This window comes from Miniopterus schreibersii, assembly GCF_964146895.1.
Source record: "Miniopterus schreibersii genome assembly, chromosome: 8".
Lineage (NCBI taxonomy): Eukaryota > Metazoa > Chordata > Mammalia > Chiroptera > Miniopteridae > Miniopterus > Miniopterus schreibersii.
Genome location: NC_138109.1, coordinates 31158216 through 31176615, shown reverse-complemented (window position 1 = coordinate 31176615; position 18400 = coordinate 31158216). Strand labels below are relative to the sequence as shown.

Sequence of the window (18400 nt, the reverse complement as noted above, 5' to 3'; positions counted from 1 at the left end):
GTAGGGATTAAATGAGATATGTGTGTAAAGTGCCTGATAGAAATATAGTCAATAAATTATAGCTATTACTACGATCGTTAGCATGGGGTTTATGAAATTAATTGTTGGTAAATACGCTTCTGTATAAAATTGATCCCCACTTTCAACTTATCTGGTACATCCTGGAATTTTATTTTGTTTGCATATCTCTATTTCTTAATATTTACTGTGCAATTCTGATGGTTGTACTTGTGGTTTATGATGTTTTCTCCTTGCAGATGTATCAAGCACTTAAAAACGAAATCAGATTTCTTAACATAAAGAAAGATACTTTATGAAAGTCCTTTTGCCTCCTTGCTGTTTTGTGCCCTAATTCTTAATTATTACTTCTTTGCAGGTTTGCTGGTCTTACATTTATCTTTTCTGTACCACCTACTCACAACATCATTATCATATGCATTCACGTAGCTCTTTACAGATTGCAAAGCAATCTAACTTTGAGGAGTCCTGCAGTGTGCTCATTTAACGCTCATAGCAGTCACTGCACAGGACACCATTATGATATTCCTTTCACAGGTAAAGAAACTGCTCAGAGTGGGCAAGTCACTTGCTCAGAGTCAAACAGCTGGTAAGGGGCTGGGCCAGTATCTGAACTCAAGTTCGTCTGCTTCCAAAGCTTATCCTTCCACTGCATTAATCTGTTGAAAGAATGAGTGAATATCTATTACTATTGAATACAGATAGTCAATATTCCACGTGGAAGAAACACCCTTTTAAGGGAAATAAGCACAAAGAAATTTCCCTTTTAAAACATTTCTTAAAAAAAACGCACAAACAAAAATAAAACAAAATCTCCAGACCTATAAACAAACGATTAAGTGTGACAGCCTTTACATATTAAGAAGTGATACAGCTAGTGTGGTTGCCAGCTGTTCAAGGCCACCACAGTTGGTTCCTGGCTCTATATTTATTTACCAGCTGTGTTATCTTAGGCAAGTAATCTAACTTCCCTGCGCCTCATTTTCACATTTGTGAAAGTGGGTTAATAAAGGGACCTACTGCAAACTCAGCTGTAAGGATAACAATGCTGACTCCTTCCTTCCTTTGTTTTACCAGAAGTGCACCAAGGACTAATCCAAGTCTAGCTGGTGAGGTAGGTCCAGACATAGCTGTCATTTGATAGCACAGAGCTAAAAGTATGAGTCTGGAACTTAATAGGTGCTCAATAATTATTAGTTGAAAGAAGAAACAAAACCCTGGCTAATGGTTTCAGGGAAGATTTCATGAAGGAAGTGACTTTTGAGCCAGATCTTATAAAATGCATAAGAATGTGTCCTATGGAGAAGGCGATGTGTGGACTGAAAGGGTAGGGCACCAGATGACAGCAGGTGGGTGGTGAGGTCAGAGAGGAGCAGCAAGAACTCTTGCTTCCTTCTTTCCAGTAGGTTGGTGCCTGGTGTAATTTCTGGTTTGGGAAATTTGCCTTTGTAGGAGAGGCAAGACTTTACCCTCTTAAGGTCTGTGGTTGGGCCTGAGAATTTAATTGACATAAGACAGATTAACAGGAGAAAAGCATACAAATTTTATTTAATAAAGTTTTATGTAACACAGGAGCCCTTATAAGGAAATAAAGACCCAAAGAAGGGCAAAACCTAAATGCTTTAATACTAGGTTGAACAAGGAGAGGCAATTGTGGAAAATAACTAAAATATACAGGGAGGCTAAAGGAGATAAGAATTATTTTAAGAAGGTCTGTTTGTGCAGAATTCTCCATCCCAGCTTCCCATCCTTGGCAATAAGAATGTTTCTTTCCTGATATATGGAAGGCAGCTCTCACATGGGAGTTTTCTGTTTTCAGGCAGAAAAGTGTAGATCAGAGTGTCCCTTCGGTATCTGCTGTTTTTCTCAAGTGCCTTTAGCTGAAAATAATCCTTATGCCAAAGTGGCATATTTTGGCACCCTTCACCTTTCTACCTGTTTCTATAATATAAGAGTCTTCCCATAGTGAAAAAGAGGAAGGCTTCAGGCGCTGAGTTTGCACATAGTCTTGGAGCCGCAGGAAGGGTGTGTGGATGATCTACATTTACGGATGCCAGGCTGATATGAGCATTGTTTACTGCCAGTGTCTGCTCTGATTGGTCAGGCATATATATGTTCTACCAATCGTTACATATTTTCAAATGTCACCAGAAAAAGATATTCATTTTCATGCAGAATAAGAATATATTTTAATTTTTTTAAGCTCTTACTTTTACCTTGGTTAAATTTTCTTTTGCCTTTATTTTGATTGATGGTACAAACTTTATTTCAGAAATTAAGGTACTTTAACAAGAAAAAATCATGCCTATTTCCACCCATTCTGCACTTTGAAATTTTTGTTTCCTTCCTGGACTTGTCTTTTGAAACCCCACCATTCTGCCACTGAAACATACTCCTCCAGGTGCAGTCCCCCCCCCCCCCCTTAAATTCTGATTCTATGTTTAGTTTTCAAAAGTAACAGGTGTTCAATGTAAAAAATTTAGAGTCTACTAACGTATTAAGAAGAAAGTAAACGTTTCTCATTATCCCCAAATCCAGAAACAACTGTGCAATATTTTTGTTGTCTTTCCTTCCAGTTTTGTGTTCAGTTATTAATTGGTTGGTTTTGAGTTGAGAGGGTTTTGTTAATCACACTCCATAGTATATGGCACCTTATTATTTTTGGTGGGTGATTACACTTTATAATTTTGTTATTTATATTTTCCCTTTTATTCCTTCTGCTTCCTCACACAGGCAACTAAGTTCTATTTGATATATTTTTGTTTGTGTATGTTCTGACAAAATGTAGGTATCTGTTTTGCACAGAAGTATTTTTAATTTATGTAAATTATATAGTGTTTAAATCTCATTTTGTTTCTTCATATTTTTCACTGAGCACTGTTTTGTTCTTTAAATTTTTAATATATATATATATATATCTTTATTGATTTCAGAGAGAGGAAGGGAGAGGGAGAGAGAGAAACATCAATGATGAGTCATTGATCAGCTGCCTCCTGCACGCCCCCTACTGGGGATCGAGCCCACAACCCAGGCATGTGCCCTGACCGGGAATCCAACTGTGACCTCCTGGTTCATAGGTTGATGCTCAACCACTGAGCCATGCCAGTCGGGCACTGAGCACTGTTTTAAAAATGCATTCATGTTGCTGTGTATATATATATAATCTTGCTTCTGATTGCCACATAATATTTCATGATATAACATTTATCACATTTTAGCTCTCAAGTCTCTCAGTGATAACCAGGTTGTCTTCAAGTCCCCATCATCATAAATAATACAGTAATGAATATTTTAATGCATAACCCTTTATGCGCCTGCATAAGAATGCCTTTATGATATATCCCAGGAGTAGAATTGCAGGCTCATAGAATATTTGCATAACTTAATGTCCACACTCCCATCACAATGCATAAGGATTCCATTATCCCCAACCGGGTTGTGCATTATCAAAATTTTATAGTTTAACAGATGTAAAACGATAGCACATTGCTGTTTTAATTAACATTTCTCTGATATTTTTGAATATCTCTTCATATGCCTTTTGAATTTTGGATTTCCTCTTTCATATTTTTTGCTTATTTTTTTCTAAGGGTTGCTGCCCTCTTGTTTATTTGCAAGAGTTTTGTGTATTAAGTGTTTAAATATCTTCTCACTCTCTTATCTAGTTACTTTGTTCACAGTGTTTCTTGCTGAATAGAAATCTTTATTATTCATCAATATTATTGTCTTATTGTTTGTGCTTTTGAAGTTTTGCCTTTCCTTTTCCTCAGTCATAAACTATATTTTTCTTTTGTAATTTTCTTTTTCACATTTATTATGTCTTTAGTAGTCCTAGAGTTCAACTTTGTAGAAGGTGCAGAATTGTTGAAATGTGGTTGATATGTCAGTTTCTGAAAAGGAGATACGAAAAGCTCCAGCTAAAATTATGCATATTTTAATGCTGTATAGTTAGGTACATCTATGTGTTTTGCTATTGCATTTATGTGCTTGTCTATTGTTTCTTTTATGAATATATAATGACTTTCTATCACTCATTATCTTTTGAGACTAAAATTCCTTTTTGCCGGATATTAAGATCACAACCCAATTCATATTTTCCTAGTGTATCTTTTTTTTTAATCTTTCTATCTCTTTATGTTTTAAGAGCATCTCTTATAGCCAATTTATTGTTGGATATAATTTTTAAAAACCCAACTGGTGAAGTAACTTATTTGCATTTAATGTGATTTCTATATAAGATTTAATCCTACCATCCATTTACTATACATTCATTTTTGTTGTTGTTAATCCTCACCCAAGGACATTTTTTCTCATTGATTTTTAGAGAGAGTGGAAGGGAGGGAGGGAGGGAGGGAGGGAAACATTGATGTGAGACACATCGATTGGTTGCCTCCTGCTCGCCCCCAGACCAGGGCGGGAGATGGAACCTGCATCCCAGGTGCATGCCCTTGACCAGGAATTGAACCCGAGACCCTTTGGTCTACAGGCTGACACTCCAGCCACGGAGTCAAACCAGCCAGGGCTACTAGACATTCTTTTTATTTTTAACCTCCATTTCTGCTTTCCATTGGCTAAGCTGAACTGTCTTCTACAAGTTTAAAATTTATACACAATATTTTTTTCTTGTGGTGGTAACCATTAACTTCAGATTCCTACCCATGGGTTTAAGAGAGTTTAAGAGAGTTCCTCCATCTCAACAATTTGAACAAAAGTCCAAACAAAAGTTCTAAGCTTGACGCTCAAAGATCTGATGTGTCATGTGCTCAGGCTGATCCAATCACTGTTGCTGAGGTGGGAGGTTTTGGATCTCCAAAGGAAACATAGGGTACCCTTACCAATAAAAGGGCGAATGGAGGCTGGGAAATAATACATGTCCACTTCTTCATATTAAATTAACTTCTTTGGGTCTCAGTGTCTTCATCTGTGAAATGGCAATGATAATACCTACAGAAAGGGGTGATGTGAAGAGCAAATTAGGTATTAGATATTAATGTCCCTTGTGAATCAGAAAGTGCCATACAAAGATGATTATTCTCATTTTTGCATTCCTCACGATATTACACCATTTGTTTAGATGTTGGTATTTATCTGTATTGCTGCACAGAGAAGTACCATTCTAGCTAGCATTTTCCCTAAATTGTGCTGATGTCCATAGAATTGATTTTCCTTTTTTCCCTGAGAATAATGAATGGACATGATATCAGGATTATGTTTGACCTGGAAGTCAGTTTCCATCCAAAGAGTCCGAAAGTTGCAGGGCTGAGTAACTTGCTAGTAGACTCACCAAACTGCACACAGCTGAAAGCTTGAAGTGGTGTCTAGCTCTACAACTTCTACTCCTGCCTCACTGCCTCTTGGAGACCAGCATTCAAGGTCATTCAGAACATCTGGCAGTCTCCGGCAGCAATGTGAGTCTTCGAATCTCCAATTTGCCTAATAACCACCATCTTACCTGGTTTTACACTACCAACCAGAAAATTTTAGAATGGGAGTCCAACAAGCTTACTCCTCCCTACTTCATAACTAAATTTAAGGACAGGGTCACGCTTAATCATCAAGACAGTATGCTCTACATCTATAATGTCCAGAAAGAAGACAGCAGGACTTACATCCTGAAGGTGTTGATAGAGGCTGGGATTGAAGAGAGATGGAACATCCCACTGAAAGTGTTTTATCCTGTACCTAAGCCTGTCATAAAAATTGGGAAGACAGAGGAAGTGAACAACAGCTGTTATCTATCCTGTCATGTGTGATCCTGGATCAGTCTGTCAACTACACCTGGTATGGGGACTCTGGACCCTTTCCAAAAAAGCTCCAGAGTGGTGTGCTTGAAATCACTGTTCAGCCACAAAACTACTCCAAGTTTTACACGTGCCAAGTCAGCAATCCTGTGAGTAACAACAGTGCCACAGTCCACTTCACTTCAGCCTGCAAACTGACCCAATCCTCTGGAGGAGCTGGGATTGCAGTGTGGCTAGTGGTAATGGTACCAACCATATTTGGCCTCCTATTGAGCTGAGATAAGCTTTCCTAACTCAAGGGTGAAACTCGAAGACTGCAGGATCTTGCTTTCATCAGCAACCATGCTCTCAACCTGGGCAGAAGCTCTGGCTCTATGGGATGGAGCAAGTGTGTTGAAACACCTCTAAAGATTTTCAAATAAACTTCTTAAAAATCATGACTACAGTATGGTGATTACCAGAGTGAAAGAGCAGGGGAGGTAAAAGAGGGTAAAGGGGGGGATAAATGGTGATACAAGGAGACTTGACTTGGGGTGGTGAACACACAATACAATATATAGATGATGTATTATAGAATTGTACACTTAAAACCTATATACTTTTATTAACCAATGTCACCCCAATAAGTTCTATTAAAAAATAAATAATAAAAAAGAGAAAAAAATGAAAGAATGTATGTAAAGCAGAGTGCCTGGCACATGATAAGTGCTCCATAAAGACTTAGATACTTGCTAAAGTGTATTGGGAGCCCAGAGCCCACCTTCGATCATTGTCAAGCTCCTTTAAAACATTTGAGTGGACACTGAAATGGTTTTATAAATCCCTTAGGCTATAATTCAAGATGACAGTCTTAGAAAGGAAATGGGCAGTAAGATACAGTGAAAGGAGCCCAGGCATAGGAGTCTGGAGACCTGGGATTTAGTGCTGGTTCTGATTCAGTGTCCTTGAGGCCTTGGGCAATGCACATTACCTGCCTGGGCCTCAGTTTCCTTATTAGTAAGATGGAGACAATATTCTTTACCTCATAGGGTTGTTGGAGGTACAAATGCAGATGAATGCAAACACTTTTTACAGTTTTAGAAATGCTGTGTAAATATGAGAGTATTCAATTTGTGTTTATGATTCTCCTCAGACGGAAAGTAAACAGTACTCAAGATAACCTGAGACCTGCCTCCTAGAGAGCAACTGTTGGGGAACCCCACTCTTTAGTGAGGCCTGATTATTTGCTGCTACTGCTGCTGCTGCAACTCTTACTCAAATATCAATTACCATGCCTGCTAAATCCTCAGCCCTGTGGCAAGGCAGCACTGTGCAGACAGACCATCCCTGCCTCACACAGCTGTTTGAACCAGGACTGGAAATCTGACCCAAGGCAAGAAACCCATGAACTTGCCAATGACCTACAAATGTGGCCTGGCTCCTAAGAAACGAGTTGGACAAATTAGTATGTCTCTCTCAGGAATTCGAGTTAGGAAACATGAGGTAATTGAGGCAATTAGTAGCAATGAAAACTATGACTAGCCTGGCTGGTGTGGCTCAGTGGTTGAGCATCGACCTAGGATCCAGGAGATTGAGGATCGATTCCCGGTCAGGGCACATGCCCGGGTTGCAGGCTCGATCCCCAGCAAGGGATGTGCAGGAGTCAGCCGATCAATGACTCTCTCATCATTGATGTTTCTCTCTCTGTCACTCCATCTTCCTTCCTTTCTCTGAAATCAATAAAGACATATTTTTAAAAAATCTGTAAAAAAACAAACATTTCTAGACTTCTTTCCATATACTAGGCACTGTGTTAGGCTCTGAATATACAAAAGTGATTAAGAGACAGCCTCTGCCTTCACAGCACTTAATCTTAGTGGGGAAAAGAGACAAAATAGGTAAACAAACAAATACATAATTACAAATTGTTTTAAAGGCTAAAAAGACAATAAATATGGGGCTGAGATAGAACATACCCAGAAAGGAGCTGTGTAAGAAATAGCGTGGTGAGGGAGGTTCTCTCAGAACAGATAAGTAAGTGAGACCTAAAGAATGAGGAGGAGCCAGGGAGAAGAGTATTTAAGGTAAAGGATGTGTAATGCCTGGTGACAGGAAAGGAATCTGGAAAATGAAGCCAAACAAACCAGGTGGCTGGAGGAAAGGGAAGCAGCAGGACATGAGTAAGGAGGGGTACGTAGGAGGCAGTCACAGGACCCAGTAGACTCTGGTATGGAGTTGGGAATTCAGTTCAGTGTAATGAGAAGCCACGAAAGTATATGAGGCTAGGTAGTAACATGATCCAGCACAATGTGGTAGATAAACTTGAAGGTAAAGAGTCAGTCTGGGTGCAAGCCTAAGTTCTACCATTTGCCAGCTGTGTGACCTTGGGCAAATTACTTAATCTCTCTGTGCCCCAAGTTTTTGGTTTTTGTTTTCTATAAAATTCAGGTGAACTTGGGTTTTATCTCATGGAGTTGTGAAGATTAAATATATATAAAGTGCTTATAGCCCAGCCAGGCGTGGCTCAGCAGTTGAGCATGAACCTATGATCCAGGAGATTGAGGTTCGATTCCTGGTCAGGGCACGTGCTGGGGTTGCAGGCTCAATCCCCAGTAGAGAGTGTGCAGAAGGCAGCCGATCAATGACTCTTTCATCATTGATGTTTCTATCTCTCTCTTTCCCTTCCTCTCTCTGAAATTAATAAAGATATATATTTTTAAAAGAAGTGCTTATAGCAGTTCCTGACACATAATAAACACCCAATAAATATAAGTTTGCATTATTACTTAGTTTTTTTAAAGGTCATTATAGCTACAGTATGGAGAATGAATGTATGTGGGATAAAAGGGAGGCTAGTTATGAGGTTGATGAACAGTCTGGATGAGAGATGATCCATGAGGTAGTGGTTATGGAAACAGAGAAATGGACTAATTTGGCATATTTTTGGAAGTAAACTTTTCATATTTTGCAGATGGATTCAACACTGTGGTGGAGGAAAATAGAGGAATCCTGAATGACTCCTAGGTTTCTGGCTAGAGTTGCCAGGTGGATAGAGGTGACATTTCCTGAGAGGGAGGAGCCTGGGGGAAGCAGGTTTGACAGGGAAATAGTTTCTATTTTAGATGTGCTAAACTTAAGATGTCAGTGAGATATCCAAGTAGATGTCAATTAGGCAGTTGGTTATTAGGTTGGAGACCAGAAGAGAGGTCAGGGATGAAGATATGAATTTAGAAGTTACTGGCATAATCAGCATTTGGAGACATAGAGATAGCTGAGATCATCTAGGAAGAGATTATGCAGAGAGCAGTGAAAAGGGCCAAGAAGAGTTCTGATGTATTTTATGACGGTTGAATAGACAGAGAAGATGAGGACAGGCCTGTGAAGAGAGGCAGTACAACCTGAAGAGGAGAGTGTTTGAAGAAAATTGGAGAGGTCGGCTGAGTGTAGAAAGGTCAAATGAGATAAGGAGAGAAAAATATTGGTCACTGATGATACTGACAAGAGCAGTTTGAGTGAAATAGGGGGACTAAGTAAGCATCAAATAGGTTGAAGAATGAATTGGAGGTGTTCTTGCTTTGACTGCAAATATACTAAAACTGGAACAATACAGATAAATTTGGCATTACTCCTACACATAGATGACACACAGATTTGTGAAGCATTTCATATGTTTTGTATATGAATTTGACTTTCAGGCAATGCTAGCTTTTACATATTCAAAGAGAAAATTTAATCAACAAGAATGAAAGGGATTCTAAAACTAAATATAAACAGAAACAAATAAACTTAACTAAATTTAAATAAGTAATATAACCACTCGGAAGGTTAAAAAAGAAAAAAACGAATCCAAAATACTTTTGAACACAGTCCTTTGAATATATACCATTAGTCTAAAAACAAAACTGCAAACAAATCTTGCACCCTATTGAGTACATTGTTTTTGGTAGTGGAATGGATGTAGCAATTCTGAAATTATCCTTTGTGCATCATTACACTGGGCAAATGAAAAAAGACCTGGATGCTGCTCAGAGCCACAGTTCTCGCTGTGGGACTAGGGACATGAAAATAAGGAGTGGAAGAAAGAGCCCTGTGGTGCTGAACTGGAATTAGAGGAATCAGTCATGAATTCATGACTAAGAATAGCTGAACTAGATAAAGTTGCCGTTTCCTGCCCTGGGCTCTGTTTACTTAAAGGGCCTAGAAGCAATTACACCCCAGTAGCAATGAGCAATCTGGTGCCCAGATCTTGGTTTCTAACTACTATTCCCCACTAAAAGGGAAGCTCTCTGGAGAGATGGATGATTTCCAAGGGAAGCAGGGAAAGTACAATGACAAACATGGAACATCATATTATACCAGAAAGCAAGAAAGTGCTAAAAATAAACAAAGAAAAAAATGGCATGTTCAAAAGGCTACCAGAGCCAGCTTGACAGAGTTTTCTCACTGGCCAAATCTGGCACAAGTTGCACATTAAAATGAATCATGACAGGAATGGATTATAAACTATTAAATAAAATAAAAATTCATGAGTCTACTCTGATGATGATAAATATAAAAATAAATGAGAAAGAAGGGAAAGATCTTGCTTACAGTAGAATGCCAACTAAAAAGTGTAGTTGGAGTAATAAAGTTGTAAGATCACCATTTTGCAACCGTCATAGTAATTGATTCAGGAAAGAATTAATTATCAACGAATATTGAAAGCTTTGGGCAAAAGTTTTGAAGAGGACCAGAATATTTACATAGTCTCAAAGTACCTCTCCACAGATTACTCATTATTTACACAGGAAAAAAATGCTAACTTTATAGTGAAGAGACCTGGGAGATGCCACCTTAACCAGCTGATCAAGGTGAACACCATCAATAATGGGATCAAGTGACACCATGTTTCTCCTCATCTGATGAACTGAGGTCACAATATTCCATAGTATCCTGCCCCTTCTCCCCCTCAATCTAATCATAAGAAAACACAAGACAAAACCAAATAGAGAGAAATTTTACAAAACATTGGCCTGTACTTTTCAAAAATGTCAATATCACAAATAACAATGAAAGACTAGGGGATTGTTCTAGAATAAAGGAAACTAAAGAGTCATGACAGTTAAATACAAAGCATGATTAAGGATCAGGCACTGGGTCAGACCCTATATTGGAAGGGAAACTGCTACATAGGACATTATCAGGCCAATTAGTGAACTTTGAATATAAACTATGTATAAATATTAAATCAATGTTAAATATCCTGAATTTATCATACTGGGGCAGGGAGTGTGTATGTAGGGATAGAAAAGAATGTCCTTGTTCTTAGAAAATATACACTGAAGTATTTCGAATATTGGGGGTAAATACTGCAATTCAAATGGTTCAGAAAAAGACACACATCTATATATATATGTATGTATACACACAAATGCACCACACACAGAAACAAAGAGATTGGGGAAAATGTTAACCTCTGGTACATCTGGATGAAGCGTATATGGGAGTTCTTTGTAATACTCTTGCAAATCTTCTGGAAGTTTGAAATTATTTTAAAGTAAAAAGTTGGAGATGAGGAAGCAGAAACAGTATGTAGATAACTTTGGAGCAATTTGACTATGAAGGGGAGCAGAGAAATAGGACTGGAAAGAGCCAGGGTTATAAAATACTAGCTCTTTAAAGATAAGAGAAACTAGAGCAAGTTTGTACTCTGTAGGTACGAACAATGATGGGCTTCAGCCCCTCCTTTTTAAGAAGGGAGATTTGATCAAACACCCTTGCCCCAGGCCCTCTAAGACTCTGCTACTTTTAGACACCATAAACTGTTCTGAAAACACATTTTATTCCCTAACCTGCAACCAGGAAGAGACATTTGGGCCACCACTTGAGGGCAGTACAAAATGCTGCATTGACATGTCATTCTGGTGGTTTTATTGTTTCAGCTTCTGGAACAAAACAAGCCCTTTACATGATTTTTTTTTTTCAAGTGTATTGTGTGAAATAAAACTTCTAACATTTTTTTCAAATGTTTAAACAAGAAAAGCCCAACATAATTCATAACAGGAGTTCGGGGAAAGGGGAGAAGGGGTAAGAAAGAGGGTCTCATGCTTGGAAAAATGCCTGGCACATATTATGAGCTTAATAAAGAATAAATAACAGAAAAAGTAGAGCGTCTCAGATTTGGAAGGAACCCTAAAGAAGGATGAATCCAGCCCTCTCATTTTATAGACAAGACCTTGGGTCCAGAGGAGGTAAGGGGCTTGGCCAAAGCCACAGTGGCATGGTAGAGAAGGTAATGGTTTCAGCACTCATCTGGTTAGTTGTGAAGACAGAGGTTATGATATTTTCAAATAACATCATAATTACAGCTTGCGAAGAGACTGACCCCATCATTGGTATTGACACTGAGTTCCTAGAAAAAATTGTAACACCTGAGTTGTGAGACTGTGCCCCTTGAGTCTTCCTCTACCCTGGGCGGAGGGAGAGGGGGTGTAACTATTCACTTTCAACTCTTATCTACCTCAACTGGTCCTAATGCTCTGGACAGCATAGTTATGATCACACTCAACCTATTTCCCACCCTTTTCTGGCAGGACCCTCAGGGGTCACATATTAGACTTTCCTACCAACACTGGGGGATGGATTTGAAGGCCATTGGAAGGAAAGTGAATGGGCACATGTAAGTACATTATTTGGAAGAGTTAACAGTACCAGTACAATAGAGTGGAGCTGATGTTAAAAGAATAAGCAGAAAATCCCAGTGAAATGTAAAATCTACTAAATATGACCTAAGTACATAGTGGAGAAGAAAGTAACTTTAGACTGGTCAGAATACAGAAGCCAATACGACTTCATATTGTGCTAATAAGTGGGCTCAATTACATAAAAGGGTCTCTGACTTTGTTGTTACCCATAGGAAAAATGCTCAGGCATTGGCCTGGCATCTCAAAGATCTCTTAACCTGGCCCCAGCCCACTCTCTGGTTTCAAGTCCTGCCTTAGCTCTCATTTCATGCTCCTCCCACTGCTTTCTGAACACTGGCTACAATGGTTTAACTGCTATATCAGGCTGTGCTCTGCACTTGCTCCATTTTGAGGTTCATCTAAAATGACGTATTCTTTGGATGCTTTCCTTGACCTGATCCTCACATTTACTTGAGGGTTCCTTTTGGCTCCCTTAGGTATTGCCTGTACTTATCTTTAGCATTCATTTCTTCCTTGTGTTCCCCATTACATAGTGAGCACTCTGAGGGCATGAACTGGGTCTTAATGCTACTATTATTTTAGGGATTTTTTCATTTATTAAGAATCTACCAATAATCTGTCTTACCTTTCTCCCTCTTTTGTCTTTCCAGTTCACTCCTTCCAACATCTCAGCTTCAACAGTTCTCTGATACCCCCCTGGGCCCTACGAGCCAGTGATCCCAACACCTCTTCACCATTCCTCACCAATCTCATGTCCTCACATCTCTTCTTAACCCACTTAAATTCCAAGGTTCAGTTTTATAATAATTCCCTGACATGTCCTCTTCTCTCTTGCCTCCTCTTGCTTTGTTATTTTGCCTCGCAGAAACCCTACCCTGGACAATCTAACTCTCCTCCTTTGGGAAGGTGGATGAAGAGAAACCCACAAGAATGTCAACTGGACTCCTCAAATTCATCACCATTAACCTCAAGCGGGCCTTTAGTGCTTCCTAAAGATCATTTGATTTTAAAATCCATAAACTTTCCTTACATGATTATTTCATACTTTTTTTCCCCCTTGAACTTCTAATGCCTTCTTCTTTTCCCTCACCTGCATCCACGCCTGCATACTCAGTCTCTCTTTGGTACTCTGAAAGCCAATCATTTTCCTTATACTTCAGCAGTTTTCTCTGGCCTACATTGTCAATATTTCCCTTTCCAAAGGATCATGCCACCAGCTTCAAAAAAGTGCTATGGTATCTCTCACCTTCAAAAAAAACACACCTCTCTCGACTCCATATTCCCTTCTACCTACCACAGTGTTTCTCTGCTTTTCGTTTCAGCTAAGCACCTCTAAACAAAGATCTCTATTCCTTGACTCTAAATCCTTTCCTTTAAATCTCTCTTGAGCCCACTTGAATCAGGTTTTAGCTAAACCCTTCCTTAACTGAAACTGTTCTCACCAAGGTGACCAAAGACCTTCATATCGGTAAATGCGGAGGCCAATTCTCAGTCCTCATCTAGCTAGCTCTATGATCGTATTTGACACAGTTGCTCACTCCTTCCTCATTCCTTCCTGAATTAGGCTCTGGGACAGATACCATACTCTCCTGGTTTTCCTCTATACTCACTGTTGCTCCGTCTCAGACCTCTTTGCTAGCTCTTCATTTCCCACATCTCTAACATAGGAATGGGCCAGGGCTCAGGAGCTGAACTTTTTGGACCTTGTGACATTCACTGTACAGATGCTCTCTCACCCAGCCTCTTGGCTTTAAATGCCCCCAAATTTATATCTCCAACTTAGACCTCTCCCCTGAACTCCAGACTCTTATTTCAACTGCATCTTTAACATTTCAACTTGGATGTCTAAAAGGATCTCAAACTTAGCCCAAAACCAAATTCCTGATGTTCTCCCCAAATTCCTTTCTTCCACAATCTTCCTTATTATTTCAGTTAAAGACAACTCTATCACTCCAGTTGCTCAGGCATAAACCTGGCGTCAACCTTGATTCTTTTCTTCCTCTCATACCTCACAGTTAATCCTTTAGTAAATGCAATAACTCCTCCCTTCAAAATATATACAGATCTGACCAGTTCTTACCACTTCTTCCTGCCCCCCACACCACCCTCAATGCTAACACCCTGCCCCAAGCCATCATCATATCTGGATTATTGTGACAGTCTTCTATTTGTTTTACTGCTTTCTGCCCTTGTTTACGTATGACATGTTTTTTCCACAATAGTCCAAATAATCTTTTTTAAACCTGAGCTTATACCATGTTCTTCCTCTGCTCAAAGTCCTTTCCATCTCATTCAGAGTGAAAGGCAAAGTCTTTAAAATGGCCTACGAGACCCCACTTGATATGGGATACTATAACCTCTCTTGCTTCCCTTTCATCCTTTCCTTCACTCTGCTCCAGCCACATTGGCTTCGTTGATGTTTCTCAAATCCACTACGCACAGCCCTGCTTTGCATCTGCTGTTTCTTTTGCCTAAATTGCTCCCCACAGTGTAAATACTCTTTATCGCTCTCTCACTTACTTGAAGTCTTTTCTCAAGTGTTTCCTTATCCATGAGGGCTTTTCTGACCACCCCTGAAATCTCAACCCTTCCCCTTTCTCATATATTCTTTCATCTATCTTTCTTCCTTCCCTGATATATATTTTAATCCTCACCTGAGGATATGTTTTTATTGATTTGAGAGAGAAAAGAAGAGAGAGAGAGAGAGAGAGAAACACAGATGTGAGAGAGAAACATCAACTGGTTGCTTCCTGTACACTCCCTGACCAGGGATCAAACCCACAACCTAGGTATGTGCTCTGACTGGGAATCAAACCCGCAAACTTTTTGGTGTATGGGACGATGCTCCAACCAACTGAGCCACCCAACCAGGGCCCTGATATGTTTTTCTCCTTATCAACTTACACTTTTATAAATATATTACATATATTTACTTTTATATATAATTTATATAATTGTCACTCTTCTCCATTGGAATATGAGCTATACGAAGGCAGAGTTTTGTCTGTTTTGTTTACTGCTGCATCTTTAGTACTTAGAACAGTGCCTAGTGCTTAGTGGGTACTAAAGAACTATTTTCTAAACTAATGAACAAGTCCTTATGAAACCCTGTGAGGTAAATTCTATTTTTATCAACTCCATTTTATAGATGAGGGAACTGAGGCTCAGACAGACTAAGAAACTTACATCAAATTACACAACCAGTTAAGTGGCAGAGCTGAGTTTGGCATCAAGATGTGTTATCCTTTAAAGCCCACAGCTTTAACCACTGTGTATACTGGCTTCTCTGTATCCCTACCGTCAGTCCTGTTAAGTCTGTCATTACAGCTCTGCTATAGGTTTGGCCCCAACAATTCTTACCTGTATCTCTTTAAAGCCTCCTTGACCCCGCTGTTCCATTCTTTACGCAGTGACTTTTGGTGACCCCAAGGAGGAATGTACCTGCCAAAAAGGACTCGTTGTGGTTAACTAGGCCCAAAATTCATAATCAGAATCTAGCAGCCATTGTTTACAGAGGCCTCCCACACTGCTTATCAGGGAAAAGCCAAAAACTGAGCTTCCAAGCCTCCAGCACTGCATTCCTGCCATCTGAGCCAAGCCTTATAAAGCAGTTCCTGGAATTCTATTTTGACCAATATGCTGAGACCTGCCCCATCCAATTGGAGCCGCATGACTATATCCTCATTTGCATCAAAGCCGCTCCATAAGGACCAATCAGAACACATGATTCCAGCCAATCAGGACAGTACTACTGGGGCCAATCAAACTGCAAATTTGGATTCCTCATTTGTGGGTGTGAAGAAGTGTTTTATTGTGGTTTTGATTTGCATTTCCCTAATAATTAATCATATTGGGCATCTTTTTGTGCACTTTCTGACCATTTGTATATATTCTTTGGAGAATATCTATTCAAATCATTTATTCATTTTTAATTGGGTTATCTGACTTTTTATGGTTGAGTTGTAAAAGTTCTTTATATAGCCTGGAAAATTTGCTTATCAGATATATGATTTGCAAATATTTCCTCCCATTCCTTGAATTGTCTACACTTTCCTGATAGTGTCCTTTGAAGTACAACCATTTTTAATTTTGACGAAGTTCAGTTAATCTATTTATCCTTTTGTTGCTCATGCTTTGGGTGTTATATCTAAGAAATAATTGCCAAAGTCATAAAGATTTACATCTTATAGAGTTTTACAGTTAAGAAACTTGTTCCTTCCAAGAGTTTTATGTCAATAATCTATTTTGAGTTGATTTTTATATATGGAATGAAGTAGGGGCTCAACTTCATTCTTTGACATGTGGATATACAGTTGTCCCAGTACTATTTGTCAAAAAAACTATTCTTTTCCCCATTTAACTGTCTTGGCACTTTTGTTGAAAATCAATTGACCATAAATATATGGACTTATTTTTGAAGTCTCAATTCTATTCCATTGATTTAGATGTTTCTCCTTATGCCAGTGTTGCATTGTCTTGGTTACTGTACCTTAGGGATAAGTTTGATGTTAGACAGTGTGAGTCTTTCAATTTTGCTTTTCATTTTCAAGATTGGCTATTCTGAGTCCCTTGTAATTCCATATGGATTTTAGAATCAGCTTGTGAATTTCTGCAGAAAAGTTACCTGGGCTTCTGATAGGGATTGAGCTGAATCTACAGATCAAATTGGGGAGTATAGTCATCTCAGCAACCTTAAGTCTTCTAATCCATGAACATAAGAAGTCTTTCCATTTATTTAGGTTTTCTTTAATTTCTTTCAATGATGCTTTGTAGATTTTAGTTACAAGACTTATACTTATTAAATTTATTCTTAATAGTTTTATTTTTTAGTGATTGTAAATAAAATCATTTTCTTAATTTCATTTTCAGATTATTCATTGCTAGCATGTAGAAATACAACTGATCATATCAGATCTTGCATCTTACTGCACTTTTAAATGTAATCGTTTTTTGTTTTTGGATTTTCTATATACACAAGATCATCTCATTTGTGAATAAAGATAGTTTTACTTCTTCCTTTCCAATTTGGATGCCTTTTATTTCTTTTACTTGCCTATTTGCCCTGGCTAGAAACCACAGTACAATGTTGAAGAGATTAACCGTTCTAAAACACAATTCTGGACTTTTATTTCCCACCCTTGGACCATTTCAAACATTTCAGTGACTCACAATTGCCTTTAGAATAAAGACTTCTTTTTTCTTACAAGGCCCGTTTGCATCTCACCCTAGCCTTGAACCCTGACAAAATCCAACCCAACTGAATTACAGTACTTTTCCCAACTCCTTGTTCTTTTTTGCTTCTGGGTCTTGGGGCACATTACTCCCTCTGCCTGTTAGGCTTCCTTCTCCACATATACCTTGCTTCACCAAGGTAATTTCTAACTCCTGCTTAAGGCATAGTATGTACTAAAAACATAACTTGCTGAATGAATAAATAAATGGGAAGCAGCCCACTGATTTGCTCTTTATAAGTCCCATTCTTCGGGAAACCTATCCTTGGGGTTCTAATCACTGGTCTGAAAACAAGCCTGCCAGACTAGGAGTTTGCAGGATGTTGTTCAGTATTTTGTTATGGGCCTAAGATAATTAATGTACCTTTGGAGTTCCAATCAGAATCTTCTCTGTTAAATAGTAAAAAAAAAAAATTTTTTTTACAGTACCTTTGGGTGGACATTTAATTATAGGGATAACTTGTTTTACATAGAATTTCAGATTAATAGCCTTTCAAAAACAATTGGTTTACTTGATCCATTCTTCAATGTTGAGGATTTTCTAGACACCATTGCATTCTGATGTAACAAAATCTACAAAAAACAAAACAAAAAAAAAGGAGACCGTTGAATACTTGTTGCATATCTAGCATGGTACTAAGAACTTTCTGTAAATTATCATCATTTCATCCTAACCACTGCTCAGTGAGGTACCATTATTCCCATTTCACACATGAGGGAATGAGTAGTTAAGTAACTTGTCCAAGTT

The 18400-nt window shown here is 38.6% G+C and overlaps 1 pseudogene across 1 annotated transcript; it reads left to right on the top strand.

The window, feature by feature from the left end:
- Positions 1 to 82: 82 nt before the first annotated feature.
- On the top strand, positions 83 to 6037 carry LOC308560440 (CD48 antigen pseudogene; annotated as a pseudogene). Its single transcript has 2 exons — positions 83 to 107; positions 5317 to 6037. The product of its transcript is annotated as a CD48 antigen pseudogene (transcript).
- The last annotated feature ends 12363 nt before the right edge of the window (positions 6038 to 18400 follow it).